Below are 16,221 nucleotides of genomic sequence, written 5' to 3' on the forward strand. Positions count from 1 at the left end.
GTGTTTTGCATTTACTCCTGTTATATTTGTCTAATATTAAAATTTGTTTGATTGTCTGAAACATGTAAGTGTGACAAATATGCAAAAAATCAGGAAGGGACAAAAACTTTTTCACAGCACTATAAAGTTGAGAAAGAAAGAAGGGGGGGTCCAAATTCAGGGGCTGCATCTTCCTGCGGACCTGGCCTTCGCGGTCTACGTGGGCTGGATCCTCTGAAGGCCAGTTAGACCGGAAGTGAGCGGCTGTGAAATTGGATGGTCTAGCCTTCAGATTTGCGTCACCACCTGTCTCGGTGGAGTTCAGCTGTCTGCTCCTTACTTTTTAAAACATAACAGGACACTGGCGCAAATTCTCGATCATGTCACACTTCTGTTTAATCAGTTTTCCGTATGTCGTTTATTCAGCTGTAATCTCAGCCAAACCGATTTACTCACTAGCAAATAAAACATTGAAAAAAGCCAAACAATAACATTTTTAAGTTATCTAAGTGACCTATATATCATGTTTAACCTGAGTAGCGACAACCTGTTCTCACGTACTCTAGTGAACCGCCTAGCTATCGAGCTGGTGGGTAACAGACTTCTCTGAAAACGTCAGAGCTCTTTGCAAATATGTGATGTCTTAAAAAAACGAGCAAATATTTGAAGGTTACACAGCTACATTCTTGCCTGAAAATATCTTAAAAGTTTATTTTGTGACCCAGAAAGAGTAATAAGAGTAATATTAAAACTAAGTAGCAGCCGCCTATGGGCAGAAATCTGTGCCATCAGAAACAGAATTTGAATAAGTTAAATTTGAATTTGAATTGCTCGGATTGAATCTGAATTGTAACTTGAATAAAAGCTTTTAAAAACTGAATATGAATTAGCCTAATTTGAAATTCAATTTATTGGTTTGAAAATGATCATCACTAAATTGAAATTGAATTTTATATTTTGAAAATGAATTTATTTGCTTTGTAACCGTATTTTATCCTTTAAAAGTTTAGCTCTCGAATAAGTTCAGTTTCACTTCTCACCATTCAGTTTCAGTTCTACAATTTAATTTCAGTTCCAAAATTCAGTTTTTTGGGACTTACATCCGGTTCCGGTTCAAGAGTAATCGAGCGCAGATTAATAGAACTACGTTTTACTAGCGGACCGAAAGTGTTACTGACGGGAATCTACAGCATCTTTAGCTGAATTAACACTTCAGAAGTCATTCGTCATGTCGAATGACCAGCGGATAAACTCTCAGGTTGGTAATAAATGTATTACATGTATAAGAACAAGCATCATGTTAACAAATGATAGCCGTAAGGTAACTTTTATACTCATTGTAGCTGTTAGCTAAAGACGCCAATTTAGCGTAGTTTGCCCTGGATTCAGCTTTGACAAACAAATAGGATCGACTGTTTCTAGTAGAATTCCAAAGTTGTCATCTTGTACCCTGTCAGAGCCCTGTATGCTGTAGAGACCCCTATAGTAGGGAAACATGCAAAACGGTGTCCAAACCTTTGTATTTTAGTTTTATTTATGTCTTGCACAGCATCCCAACTCTTTAGCTAACTTAATAACTTTAGCTAAAGTGAATAGTTAGTGTAATTCATTAGTGCAGCATTACTGGATCACCTCTGTTTGAAGTGATATGATATGTGACTATCACTGTGTTTAACTATCATAATAATTCTTAGGGTACCGAGTGCATGCTTAATTATTTGTTTTTTTTTAAAACATACTTCTCCATTGCTATGTTTGACAGGCTGAAGTTGTCGGGTCACCTCCTAAATCGATCATCTGTTACAGGTGTTTTGTGCCAGAAATGGAGTGTTCACTGAAGACTGAAGATACTGAATCTCTACGCCTTGCCATTGATCCCTCTCGTGCCTTCATCTAGACAAGAGACATTAACTTAACCACTCTCACATGCTCTGTACCTACATCACCTTCCCTCACATATTCAACTCTGTATATTTTATATATTTTATTATTATTATTATTATTTTATTTTATTTTTTTACTATTTAATTTGTAAAAATGTGTATACACACACACACACACACACACACACACACACACACACACACGTAGGAAAATATTTAGTATACACATCCAGAAATGCATGCACTATTATATATTGTACATATATTTATTAGTTTCAGGTTGGCCATTCTTGTATTTTGCTCGTTTGTGTTGTTGTGTTTGCACATCTCTGTTGCTTGTGGGGCTCGCACACAAGAATTTCACTCGCATGTGCTGTGCCAGTGTGCCTGCACATGTGATGTGACAATAAAAAGTGATTTGATTTGATTTGATTTGATCTGACAGTCGTAGCTTGGCTCATCTGAGGGTGAAATTATAAGAATGTGTTATTTGTGTCTGCCGTCTATCGTGATGGGAAATGTGCGATCGTTGGCAAGTAAAATCGACGAGCTCTCAGCACTGGTACGGAGTCAGAGGGAATACCGAGAGTGTAGCCTGATGTGTTTCACCGAATCATGGCTGCACCAGGTCATTCCCGATGAGAATGCTTCCGTGGAAGGCTTCCACACTGTTCGGGCGGACAGGGACAGCATCGCTAGCGGTAAGCGTAAAGGAGGTGGGCTTGCTGTTTTAGTTAACAACCGGTGGTGTAACCCTGCCAACATAACAATCAAAGAAAGGATTTGTTGCCCGGACACTGAACTGTGTGCTGTTGGACTCAGGCCGTATTATTTACCCAGGGAATTCTCTCACGTCATCTTGGTGGCTGTTTATGTTCCCCCCTCTGCTAACCCCACAGCTGCATGTGACACTATCCACTCTGCCATAGCTCGGTTACAGACTCAGCACCCGAGTGCCTTTATTGTGATCTCGGGTGACTTCAACCATGTATCACTGGACAATACACTACCAACATTCAAACAATATGTGGACTGTCCCACCAGGGGAGAGAAAACTTTAGACTTACTGTATGCTAACGTCAAGGATGCATACAGCTCCTCCTCCCTCCCCCCACTTGGTAGGTCAGATCATAACCTGATTCACCTCACCCCCCGCTATGTGTCAATTGTGAGGAGGGAACCTGTGACCACCAGGACTGTTAGGAGGTGGTCAGAGGAGGCAATAGCGGAACTACAGGGCTGTTTCGAGGTGACTGACTGGGAAACACTCTGTGAGCCTCACGCCGAGGACATCAATGGGCTTACTGAGTGTATCACAGACTACATAACTTTCTGCACCGACTCCATTGTTCCAGCTCAGACTGTTCATTGTTACCCAAATAACAAGCCGTAGGTGACTAAGGACATCAAAGCCCTCCTCAACAAGAAGAAGAGGGCTTTCAGAGGGGGCAACAAAGAGGAGGTGAGGAAGGTCCAGGTATTACTAAAGGACAAGACCAGAGAGGCTAAGGACAATTACAGGAGGAAGCTGGAGTGGAAACTCAAGGCCTGTGCCCCCCAGCTGTGTGGAGTCTTTCATAAACTGTTTATGCTGAGTCTGAGTCTGCAGAGGGTCCCGGTGATGTGGAAGACATCATGCCTCGTCCCTGTACCAAAGACGCCTCGTCCCAGTGGCCCCCAGGATTATAGGCCCGTGGCACTGACCTCCCACATCATGAAGACCCTGGAAAGGCTCATCCTGGACCAGCTGCGACCCATAGTAAGACCACATCTGGATCCCCTTCAGTTCGCTTATCAGCCTCGTCTCGGAACAGAGGACGCCATCATCTACCTGCTCAATCGTGTCTACACCCATCTGGACCAGCCGGCGAGCACTGTGAGGGTCATGTTTTTTGACTTTTCCAGTGCTTTCAACACCATCAGGCCGACCCTCCTGGGTGATAAGTTAGCAGCGATGCAGGTGGATGCTTCTCTGGTGTCCTGGATTGTTGATTACCTGACAGGAAGACCACAATATGTACGTCTCCCACAGTGTGTGTCTGACAAGGTGATTAGCAACACAGGGGCACCACAGGGGACTGTCCTCTCCCCCTTCCTCTTCACCCTCTACACCACAGACTTCAGCCACTGCACAGAGACCTGCCATTTTCAGAAGTTTTCTGATGACTCTGCGGTGGTTGGATGCATCAGCAGGGATGATGAGACAGAGTACCGGGCTGTGGTCGACTCCTTTGTCACGTGGTGTGAGCAGAATCATCTGCAGCTCAACGTGGCAAAGACCAAGGAACTGATCGTGGACTTCAGGAAGACCAGGAAACACTTGACCCCTGTTTCAATCCAGGGGGTCAGTGTTGACATTGTGGAGGACTATAAATACCTTGGAGTACACATTGACAATAAACTGGACTGGGCTAAAAACACCACAGCACTTTACAGGAAGGGCCAGAGTCGTCTCTATTTTTTGAGGTGACTGAGGTCCTTCAACATCTGCCAGAAAATGCTGAGGATTTTCTATGAGTCTGTTGTGGCCAGTGCGATCCTCTATGCTGTTGCATGCTGGGGGAGCAGGCTGAGGGTCGCAGATGCCAACAGACTTAATAAACTAATCCGTAAGGCCAGCAATGTTGTGGGGATGGAGCTGGACTCCCTCAAGGTGGTGTCGGAGAGGCGGATGCTGTCCAAGATAAAGACAATGTTGGATAACACCTCCCACCCACTCCATGACATGTTGGTCAGTCACAGGAGCTCGTTCAGTGAGAGACTGAGATTACCGAAAAGCACCACTGAACGACACAGGAAATCATTCCTTCCTGTGGCCATCTCCCTGTACAACGCATCCACTTAACACACTGTTTGCTGCTACAACTACACATGTTTCTTTTCCAAATATTTATTTATAAGTGACTTATGTATGTATGTATGTATATTTATGTATATATTGTACTATTCTTAGTTAGCGTATTGTCTGTCTTGTCTTAATGTTGGTTTAAAATGGAGCACTGTAACAAAAAATAATTTCCCCCAGGGATCAATAAAGTATTCTGATTCTGATTCTGATTCTGATTATTTTGCAAAGTGCTCTCTAGGGTTCCTAAATAAAATATGACATTGAGGTCATTTCTTTTGAATTAATCCCTTCTTCTGAAATATAAGAACCTCTCCTGGTTTTAATGGCACTTTGGATTTCCTTACTTTCTGTTCCACTCCCAACCCCAAATAGATGCTGACAAGCTGACACAGTAACATGGAAGAGGGAAAGAAGTTGGAAAGGACTACTACAAATAAACCTAATGCCTAACAATGTAAAATAAGAACAATAATAATAATAAAGATAAAAGATGAAGTAACAATTTTTTAGTTTCTTGTTTATTCCAAATGATCATCCAGATGTCTGTGACATGTGATGACAAACACCATAATGGAAGGCCTTTGTCATCACATGCTTAAACTCATCATATATTTTTGCATATGTTGAACAGGCAGTCAGACATGCTGTAACGGTGGGGTAGAAAACTGCAGAACACCATACGGCAGGGGTCTCAAATTCCAGTCCTTGAGGGCCACTGTCCTGCAACTTTTCCATGTGTCCCTGTTGCAACACACCTAGTAGGTCATTAGCAAGACTATAGAACTTGACTGCATGCTGAGTTGGCAATTCAGACATTTGATTCATGTTACAGCAGCTCATGAGTGAATGAACATGGTGCAATAAAAGTATTTTTTTTAGAAGTATATGTTTCCAAATACATACATTTACTTAAATTTCCTTGAGTAGGGTTAGGGGTTGCCACCTCAGCATGCAGTCAAGTTCTATACTCTTGCTAATGACCTACTAATTGTATTCAGGTGTGTTGCACCAGGGACACATGGAAAAGTTGCATGACACCGGCCCTCAAGGACTGGAGTTTGAGACCCCTGTCATACGGAATATGACAGGTGTGGTTGAACTGCATGAAGACTCCTAAGTTTCTCTTCTGGCAGGACAGGAATGTAGCCTTGTCCTGTGAGCCACCGTAAGGGTGTACTTGGAGTAGAACTGGACTGTCACCGGCCTCAGGCTCTTCACCTTTTCAAAGACAAAGCAGTCATTTAGATAAAATATTAGATATTGTTTACCTGAGGATCTGACACAGACTGATTCATGTTCTACACAGTTCTGACAAGTTCATAGAAATTTCTGTTCAATTAGAACCAAGTATTTGAGGTGAATTAACACTTCTGAATTGTTAATTCAGCTAAAGATGCTGTAGATTCCCGTCAGTAACACTTTCGGTCCGCTAGTAAAACGTAGTTCTATTAATCTGCGCTCGATTACTCTTGAACCGGATGTAAGTAAACTGAATTTTGGAACTGAAATTGAATTGTAGAACTGAAACTGAATGGTGAGAAGTGAAACTGAAATTATTCGAGAGCTAAACTTTTAAAGGATAAAATACGGTTTCAAAGCAAATAAATTCATTTTCAAAATATAAAATTCAATTTCAATTTAGTGATGATCATTTTCAAACCAATAAATTGAATTTCAAATTAGGCTAGTTCATATTCAGTTTTTAAAAGCTTTTATTCAAGTTACAATTCAGATTCAATCCGAGCAATTCAAATTCAAATTTAACTTATTCAAATTCAGTTTCTGATGGCACAGATTTCTGCCCATAGCCGCCATTGTTGGAAACTGGAGTAGGCTGGGCTGCGCAATGAATTCTGGGATATGGTGTAGTGATGTGTCGGTGGCGAACAAAACGGATAGACATGATCAGAGCATCAGGTTTACATGTAAAGTCAATGTAGAAGCACGATTGTGGGTCCCGCGAAAATTCAGAAGCAGATTTGCGTCGCAAAAACGCGTGAAACGCGCGTCAAAGCAGCGTGTCTGGCGCGTTTGACTCGTGAATAAAACCACACGCATCAGTTATTGTGTTGCATTTTGTGCATACGCGCGTTTCGCGTCTACCGCTGGAAAAATATGAACTCCAGCGTCAATTCGCGCCGCGACAACCAATCAGGAGCCTGGTGACGTGGCTCTGACCTAAGTCAAAGGGGCAGATCCAGCCAAAGCCCTTCATACTTCATTCAATATGGAGGAAAGGCTAATCAACCGTAGCAAACCACCCAGAGCTGTACGACACCAGCTGCTTTCTTTACCGAGACAGGAATATAAAGGACCGAGCTTGGAGGAAGATATGTGAAGAGATCGGGCAAGCTGGTAAGTTCATTCATTTCTCTTTTGAAATTTTTGACTGATCCGGGGAAGCTGCCCAAAAGCTAGCAAGCCACCGCTATTTTCCCACTGACGTACAAATACCGTTCTGCTTTCATGCATGTTGTCATATAGGAATATATTTTATTGTTTATTAATAAACAGCACACAGTGGTCCCGGTGTTCATCCGTCACTGCTTCGCTTTTTCGCTGATTTTTTATTGCACCATACAGCATTGCATTCTGCAGCCTGATTGACAAATCTCCTCCGTGTGTGTCTCCTGCGCTTGCCAAATTTATCACGTTTGGCTTTGATAACCATCACGTCCAATAGAAAAAACAGCACAAAAACACCCATAACTATGACCTTCATTTGGAAATAGACACCTGCACCGGGAGGGAAAAAGGCGCACGAAAGTGGCAGGCAGATGAAGACAAAACGCGGCATAATAATACTTTTAGGTTTTGTAATCTACAAAGGTTTGCACTTTGAGAATCAACTTGTGAGAACTGTGACTAATGTTCATGTGAGTGGGGAAAAAAGTGAATAAAGTGCGTAGCCAGGGGCTAGTTATTCTGAGAACCCCTGCTGCAATAAAGGAGGGACCCCTGTATATACTTTCTCTGATTATTGTTTAAAACCTGTTAACATTTATTATTGTCTTGATAGAACCAACTGAATCTGCAGCAGAGCATCCCCTGTTGCTTCTCCTGGCTCCCCGGTCCCTGATCCCTCCGCTCCTGCTGCTGCACCCACAGGTATGCAATTGTAGCATCAGATGTACAGCAAGCACTGATAGCTTTTTACTCGCTTGGATTCCCTTATGATCACCTTTACTAAATATCTACAACCAATCTGATTATATCCTGTTTTGTTGTTTTTTTTTTCCAATGTTGAAAATGAAAATCTAGTAGCAGCCTTCTCATTTCTTTGTGTTTTACAGGCCCACAGAGGAGGACAGCTCCGAGGCAGATGAGGGACGGGTCCCAGGACGGTCCATCGGCGGTGGAGCTGGCCATTCTGGAGTCCCTGAAGAGGCCACACCAGTCTCCAACGGAGCATTTCCTCCTCAGCCTTGTTCCTGCTCTGGAGAGCAGCTGGGTCCTTTTTATTCCTGTCTCTCTGTAAATACTTATATTTTATATATTTATGTTTAATGTTTTTCTGTTTGTAAATTTTAATAATTATTTCAAATAAATTTTTATAATGACTAATGTCTCAGTTCTACTACACAGCAAACGTTGGCACACGACTTGACACATGTAGAATTTATTTCATATTATACTAATGACAAAACATACTAATACAGTGGGATGCAAAAGTTTGGGCAACATTGTTAATAGCCATTATTTTCCTGTATAAATCGTTGGTTGTTACAATAAAAAATGTCAGTTAAATATACCATATAGGAGACACACACAGTGATATTTGAGAAGTGAAAAGAAGTTTACTGGATTTACAGAAAGTGTGCAATAATTGTTTAAACAAAATCAAGCAGGTGCATAAATTTGGGCATCACAAAAAAAAGAAATAAATATTTAGTGTATATCAATGTGTGTGTCTCCTATGTGATTTTCCAGCACGTCCAGCCTTTGTCTGGACGTGCTTCCCATCCAGAGCTCCACAGCACAGAGGAAAGTTCCAGCGCTCTTGGAATCCCTCTGTGATGGACCGCCAGTCTGCAGCTGAAGGCAAAGCCATGAACTCATCCACTAGACAGTCCCAGATGGCCGTCGCTACCTGGGGGGTGATCTGGCACACCGTGGACACACCAACTCTAAAACTAAACGCGATGGCCCTGAAGGAGTCCCCGGTGACAAGGAACCTGGACAAAATTGTTCAAAATTTGTATTATGTGTGCTGCAGTTACAAAATACATTATTCAAATTCCAAAACACTTTTGTGATGTCAGATTTAAATTACAAAACATAAATCTTACATAAAACATTTTGTAATTATAAGGATAATTACATGATATATATTAGATATAATATAAAACAGTCAGTTGTGTTTTGTTTTAACTTTACTATATCATAATTTGATTGGCAGCAACTTTTACCAATCACTCATAATTCCTAGACATGTCAATCAGGTAGGAATGAAGTAAGACATTAATAGAAATAAAGAGTTGTATGCTGACATGTAGCCCTTTCCTTCCTTAAATCATTGTATATATTTTTGAAAAATTAAACTGTGATAAGACATAGCATATCAAGATAGAATATGCTAGATAGAACCATATAAATAAAGGTGAACCAAACTGTTCACAATTTTATCTAGCTCTCAGTTTTAAAAAGGCTGGTGACCCGTTATAGAGTCTGACAGCTTCGAGGATTATATACAAATATTCAACTATACCAGAATTAAACCAGGTCTAAATAAAAAAAGGAGTGAGTATCACAACAAAGATTAACCCACAGTGGTCCTCATACCACATAAGACACCACAGCCATGCCATCATTGCAAACACTGATAACAGCATAAATCGAATTAAATCGGGACTTGATGAGACCTTTCGAGTATCATCAGAAATATTATACAGTCGTCTCCATACCAAAGTTTGCTATCAGTAAACAACGTAGGCATTCACTGATAGCATACACTGATTTGACACCACAGCCAAGCTATCATTGCTAACACTGATAACTGCATAAATCGAATTAAATCGAGACTTGATGAGACCTTTCGAGTATCATCAGATATATTATACAGTCGTCTCCATACTGAATGACTGAATGACTACAGACCTGTCGCCTTGACGTCTGTGGTCATGAAATCCTTCGAACGACTGGTGTTAGCCCATCTGAAAGACATTACAGGCCGCCAGCTGGACCCTCTGCAGTTTGCCTACCGGGCAAACAGGTCGGTGGATGATGCAGTGAACATGGGGCTGCATTACATCCTGCAACACCTTGACCGCCCGGGAACTTATGCCAGGGTCCTGTTTGTGGACTTTAGTTCGGCTTTTAACACCATTGTGCCTGAACTTCTTTCCTCCAAACTCTCCCAGCTCAGCGTGTCACCAGCTACCTGTCAGTGGATCACCAGCTTCCTGACAGACAGAAAGCAACAAGTGAGGCTGGGGGAGATCACCTCTGAAACCCGGTCCCTCAGTATTGGTGCCCCTCAAGGATGTGTCCTCTCACCACTACTGTTCTCCCTCTACACTAATGACTGCACCTCCAAGAACTCTGCTGTCAAACTCCTAAAGTTTGCAGATGACACCACTGTCATTGGCCTCATTCAAGATGGTGATGAGTCTGAATACCGGCAGGAAGTTGAGTGGCTGGTACTCTGGTGCTGTCAGCACAATCTGGAGCTGAACACTCTTAAGACTGTAGAGATGACAGTGGACTTCAGGAGACATCCCTCAACTCTGCTCCCCCTCACCATATCAGACAGCCCTGTGTCAACTGTGAAGACCTTCAAGTTCCTGGGTACAACCATCTCCCAGGACCTGAAGTGGGAGACCAACATCAACTCCATCCTCAGAAAGACCCAGCAGAGGATGTACTTCCTGAGACACCTGGGGAAGTACAGTCTTCCACAGGAGCTGCTGATCCAGTTCTACACTGCGGTCATTGAGTCTGTCCTGTGCTCCTCCATCACAGTCTGGTATGGAGCAGCCACTAAACAGGACAGGAGCAGATTGCAGCAGACTGTACGGGCAGCAGAAAGGATCATCGGCACCCCCCTGCCCTCTATCCAGGATCTGTACCTATCAAGAACCAGGAAACGGGCAGGGAAAATCATCACAGACCCCTCACACCCTGGACACAGACTTTTTGATCTGCTGCCCTCTGGCAGACGGTACAGAAGCCCGCAGACCAGGACCACCCGACACAGGAACAGTTTCTTTCCCCTCGCCATCTCCCTTCTTAACAGTTGACCTGTCACACTGCTCCCACTGCCAGACTGCAGCTGCACCTTATGTACATTTTGTAGTATTCATTCCACCTCATTCATTTCTGTATTTTATGTATATAAGTTTAGATTCGTTATTTATAGTTGGTTTACACAGCTTCGTGTATGTATGTGTAATGTGTATATATAGACACGTGTGTGTGTGTGTGTGTTCTTGTCTAGCTATCTTTGTGAGGACCGAAATCTGCATTCTGCTGTACTTGTGAGAACCAACAGTCACTTGTGAGGACACACTCGCCGGTCCTCACAAGTTTGAAGGCCTTTTTGAGGCTCAAAATGTGGTTTTAGTGTCAGGGTTACAATTAGGTTATGGTTAGGTTTAGGGTAAGGGTCAGGGTTAGGCATTCATTTTTAATGGTTAGGGTTAGGGTAAAGGGCTAGGGAAACCATTATGTCAATGAAGGTCCTCACTAAGATAGTTGAACGGGGTTTTGTGTGTGTGTGTGTGTGATTTACATTGCCGTGCTTGAGAGCCACCATCTACCGGAACCAAATTCCCTGTATGTGTCTGCACATATACTTGACCAATAAACACGATTCTGATTCTGATACCACAGTTTGCTATCAGTAAACAACAATGGCATTCACTGATAGCGTAGCACATCCATGTTAGCAGTGTATGAACGGATAGCTTAGCATATATTAGCACAGGAATCAATAAACGACTACGTATTAAACACTTTTACTAACATGAGCCTTGCGCCGTCATTTGTGAGCCGCGGTCAAGCCAGCCGCCTCCTATCCGCTGCATAAATTTCCTTGCGCTTTTACACCAGTCTTTACGGTAGCGCCTACCCGCGCACACATGCGCGCGCGAACAGGCACAGACACACGCCCGCACACAAATTACAATGGAACAGCCCAATACAGCCATCGTGACAATCTGGTTGCATATTCAAAAATTCATTAAAAATCATTCCTAAAAGTTGATGCTTTCAACACAATCCTCTTCTGGGACACCTACTTTACCTGTGGGCCAGGTTTTACCCAGATTTACTGTAATATTACTCAGAAATCACAGTAAACTCATATTCAGTTCAATACAGTCAATACACTACAATTATGTCTATTTCAAAAATTCATTAAAAATCATCCTGAATAGTTGAGGTCCAACTTTCAACACATCCCTCCTCTCGGACACCTACTGTACCTGTGTGCCAAGTTTCATCCAGATTTACTGTAAAATTCCTCAGAAATTAAAGGAAACTTATATTCAATGCAATACAGCCAATATACTACAATTATGGAAATTTCAAAGATTCATTAAAAATCATCCTTAGTAGTTTTTTTTTTTTGTTTTTTTTTGCCTGTCCCGTTTGGCTCTTTTGCCATCAGAATTGTTGTCTAAAGGCAAAGAAAGATGCCCAACGGATTTACTTTACCAAATTGACCATCCCAGCCTTGCCATAATGGTCCATTTGATTCACCTTTTATTGTTTATTTTATTTTCACTTGCTGAATACGGGACAGACTTGACTGGAGGAAAGAAGGGGAGAAAGAAAGAGGGAAAGAGAAACAGCTGAGAAGAGGGACAGGGGAGAAGGGCAAAAAACAAAAACCAACAGAATGAGCAGAAAAAAAAAATGCATCTATCGATCACCTGGATCACCTGTTGAGAAAGAAAAAAGAAAACAAGCAGAAGAAAACAAGAGTAATATAATAAACAACATCACAATGATATATGGGAATATGACAGTAAATACTAAATATTAAACATTATTGTGCAGCACATAAGATCAGCAGAACACAGTGTGCTTTGAGGTAGGAGCCAAAAGGGGTGTAGTTTGTGGGTGTGATCACCCGTGTGTACACCTGTGAGCATGGACGCGCTTGTTTTTTTAAAAGGTTCCTTCATGTAATGATCTGCTAGAGGGTGTGGGGGAGCCACTGCCCCGTCCTCCAGGGCATGAAGCAGGTATGGAGGAGATCAAAACTCCAGACATCCAGAGGCCCCCAGAACACAAGAGACCAAGGAAGACCAACAGAGGGGCAGCCGCGCCACTGTCCCAGAAAGAGCTGAGGAGAGTCCCAGATGAGGGCTCACCCAGCAGCCGCGGAGCAGAAGCCAGGGGGGGTTGCAGTGACGCGCCCGTGAGCTCCGCCGGCAGCCAGCTGTGCCTGAGTGACCGAGCCCCAGGCTGAGAGGTCGGGGGCACCCCACCTCCGAAGTGGCCCGAGCGAGCCCCAGGCTCCATAAGCGGCCGCCAAGGAGTGAGCCGGTGTGTACCTGGACGCCCATCCCCAGACACAAAGAACCACCAACGCACCGATGTCTGAGGGAGTCCGCCACTGGCAGGGGAAGTGGGGGGGGGGGGGGAGATAGGCCTCCAAACCTTGGAGGGCCTGAGATGTCCCCAGAGAGGTGGCGTCTGATACCCAACCTGACATATAGACACAGACATACAGGCACACACAGACACAAACATCCATTCCCACCCTCATGCTCTCATATGCACTTACTCCACACTCAACCAACGTGGAGACGGACATAAAGAGACACTGTACACACGATCACACTCCCCAAGCGTACTCTACGAACCGGGTCTAGGTACCCTTGCCCCTGGAGGGGGGGACTGCACCCAGACCCAGGTGGTGTTACCCTTTTCCCTGCGGTGGGGAGAGGCAGACCGCCCCGACTCCGCAGCAGCAGGGAGGCCCCACACTCCAGACCGCAGTCGGACGGCCAACTCCTCCTCCTAGCCCCCCCGCTCCAGCAGGTCGCAGAGAACGGGGGTGAGAGAAGACTCCAAACCTCCCTCCACCCGCTCATTGTAATGTTGATGCATGTGTGTTCTAAGGTGCATTTAAAACCCAGGAAGGCTTGGAGCTACCTGCCAGAGAGCAGCAGGTAAGCGCATAGGCCCTCCTGCTAGCCCTCAATGTCTACGTGTATTTAAAATTGAGAGGTGGGCAATGACGCCAGGGGTGAGGTGTACACCCTGATGGTAATTTGGATTCCGTGTATCGTGCCCATCCCCAAGATCCTATATGTATGTGTAATGAGGGTGTGAGTAATGGGAATGTCTAAGTTGTGGGATAAAATTGAGGCAGAGGCAGCCGGAAGGGGACAAAGGGGGGGGGGGGGGGGGTAGCCTCCTCTGCACCCTGGTGACATACCCCTACTCCAAGGCCCTGCATGTGTGGGTGGTTGTGGTGGAGCGGGAGGCAGCTGGAGATGGGGAGGGAAGGAAGGGAGGGGCAAGTGACCCCTCCCTGGGGCCAGCTCCCCTGCTGACCCCAGTAGGCACCCCCATACTCCACGACCCGCCAGGGAAAGGGGGCCCAGGCCCATCCAGACCGGGGCCCAGTGCAGCAGCACTGCCCGGCCCCACAGAGCCCGGGACAGTCCACCCAACCCCACCACAGAGAAAACTGCACCCACCCCACCATCCACTCATCTTCCAGACTACATAAGACAATAGACGCCCAGGCTGAGATCTTCCTCCACCTCTCCTTAGTAGTTGAGGTCCTTGGCACACAGGTACAGTAGGTGTCCCAGAGAAGGAATGTGTTGAAAGTTGGACCTCAACTACTAAGGATGATTTTGAATGAATTTTTGAAATTTCCATAATTCTATTGTATTGGCTGTATTGCGTTTCCTTTAATTTCTGACGAATTCTACAGTAAATCTGGATGAAACTTGGCACACAGGTACAGTAGGTGTCCCAGAGGAGGGATGTGTTGAAAGTTGGACCTCAACTACTAAGGATGATTTTGAATGAATTTTTGAAATTTCCATAATTGTAGTATATTGGCTGTATTGAATGGCATATAAATGTCCTTTAATTTCTGAGGAATTTTACAGTAAATCTGGATGAAACTTGGCACACAGGTACAGTAGGTGTCCGAGAGGAGGGATGTGTTGAAAGTCGGACCTCAACTACTAAGGATGATTTTGAATGAATTTTTGAAATTTCCATAATTGTATTGATTGTATTGGGCTGTTCCATTGTAATTTGTGTGTGCGCGTGCGCGTGTTACTGTTCGCGCGCGCACGTGTGCACGGGTCTAGGCTTTCAATCAGGATATAAAGCGAAAAGGCGCTACCGTAAAGACTGGTGTAAAAGCGCAAGGAAATTTATGCGGCGGAGAAGAAGCGGCTGGCTTGACCGCGGCTCACAAATGATGGCTCACTTTACCGCGGTTTGCGCTTGCGCTGAGCAGGGAGGGGGGCGGCGGTAGTTACACTGGCAGTAGCAGAGGAACAGAGTGGGAGGGAAAGAGAGAGAAAGAGAGCCAGGGACATCAACAAGAGACAACATCATCACATTAGAAAGTTATAGTAATCATCATGTGACACCTGATTGTTAAAATGGAAATAATTAGTTGACTCCTTTGAATCTCTATGTTAATAGTTTGGCTCTGTGACCTCAACTTACCTGTTTGTTCTTCTCTGCTCATAAAATCTGGACCCACTGACAGAAAGAGAATTCCAGTCCAGTCCACATAAGCGGCACCTCACTCACACCTCGCCGGCTTAAAGTCTGTACTGGGTCCTGCTGTAGCTGTTGTGAATGTGTCTGGCTGGCAGCTATTGTAAGAACAGTAACCAAGAAATAAAGTGTGTTTGGGTGTGACAATGTGGTTAGGTCTGCCACGCTTCTGTGACACTGACATGTTTAACAACACCTCTCTATAAATTATAAAATATTTAAGTAAGTTTGAACTAGAAAATAATTTGCAGACTTTAGATTCTGTTTGGCGTTTATTGGTAAGTTTTTGATGTGGAGTTAGTGGTATTCCAGTACTTACGGCCAGATTTTTTTTGGAACTGAATATTGTCAAATATAATGTTGGGTTATAATATTATTTTATGCCTAATTAAAGATTGTGAATTATTATGTAGTTTTAGTTTGCATTATTTTCCTGAATTAGAAGAAGCTGATAACTATTGCATTTGTTAGACTGATTTGCATTACATTAGACTGCTGATTTATTGTGAATGAATGATGTTGTTTTATGATGCATTATACTGCTAAGTTATAAGAAATACTGTTCGCAGAAAGTCATCGTCTTATTTGTCTGATTAGAAGAGAACAGAACATACTGGAGCTTTTTGCTCCATCTCAGCAAGAGCAGATAAACAGGGAGCCAAGGTCGTAGCTTAGGCGCCGTGAGAGAAGGAATTTGAATGTTTAGGCTTTTATGATAAGGTGGGAGGACCAGAAGCTATAAGAGTTTGAGCAATGCTCCACCATTTTGAGATCTGAGGCTGTCTGCATACAGTGTCCATCTCC

Source organism: Mchenga conophoros, linkage group LG17, assembly GCF_057382185.1.
Source record: "Mchenga conophoros isolate Kocher_MC1m ecotype Shallow Benthic linkage group LG17, M_conophoros_male_GT1.1, whole genome shotgun sequence".
Classification (NCBI taxonomy): Eukaryota; Metazoa; Chordata; class Actinopteri; order Cichliformes; family Cichlidae; genus Mchenga; species Mchenga conophoros.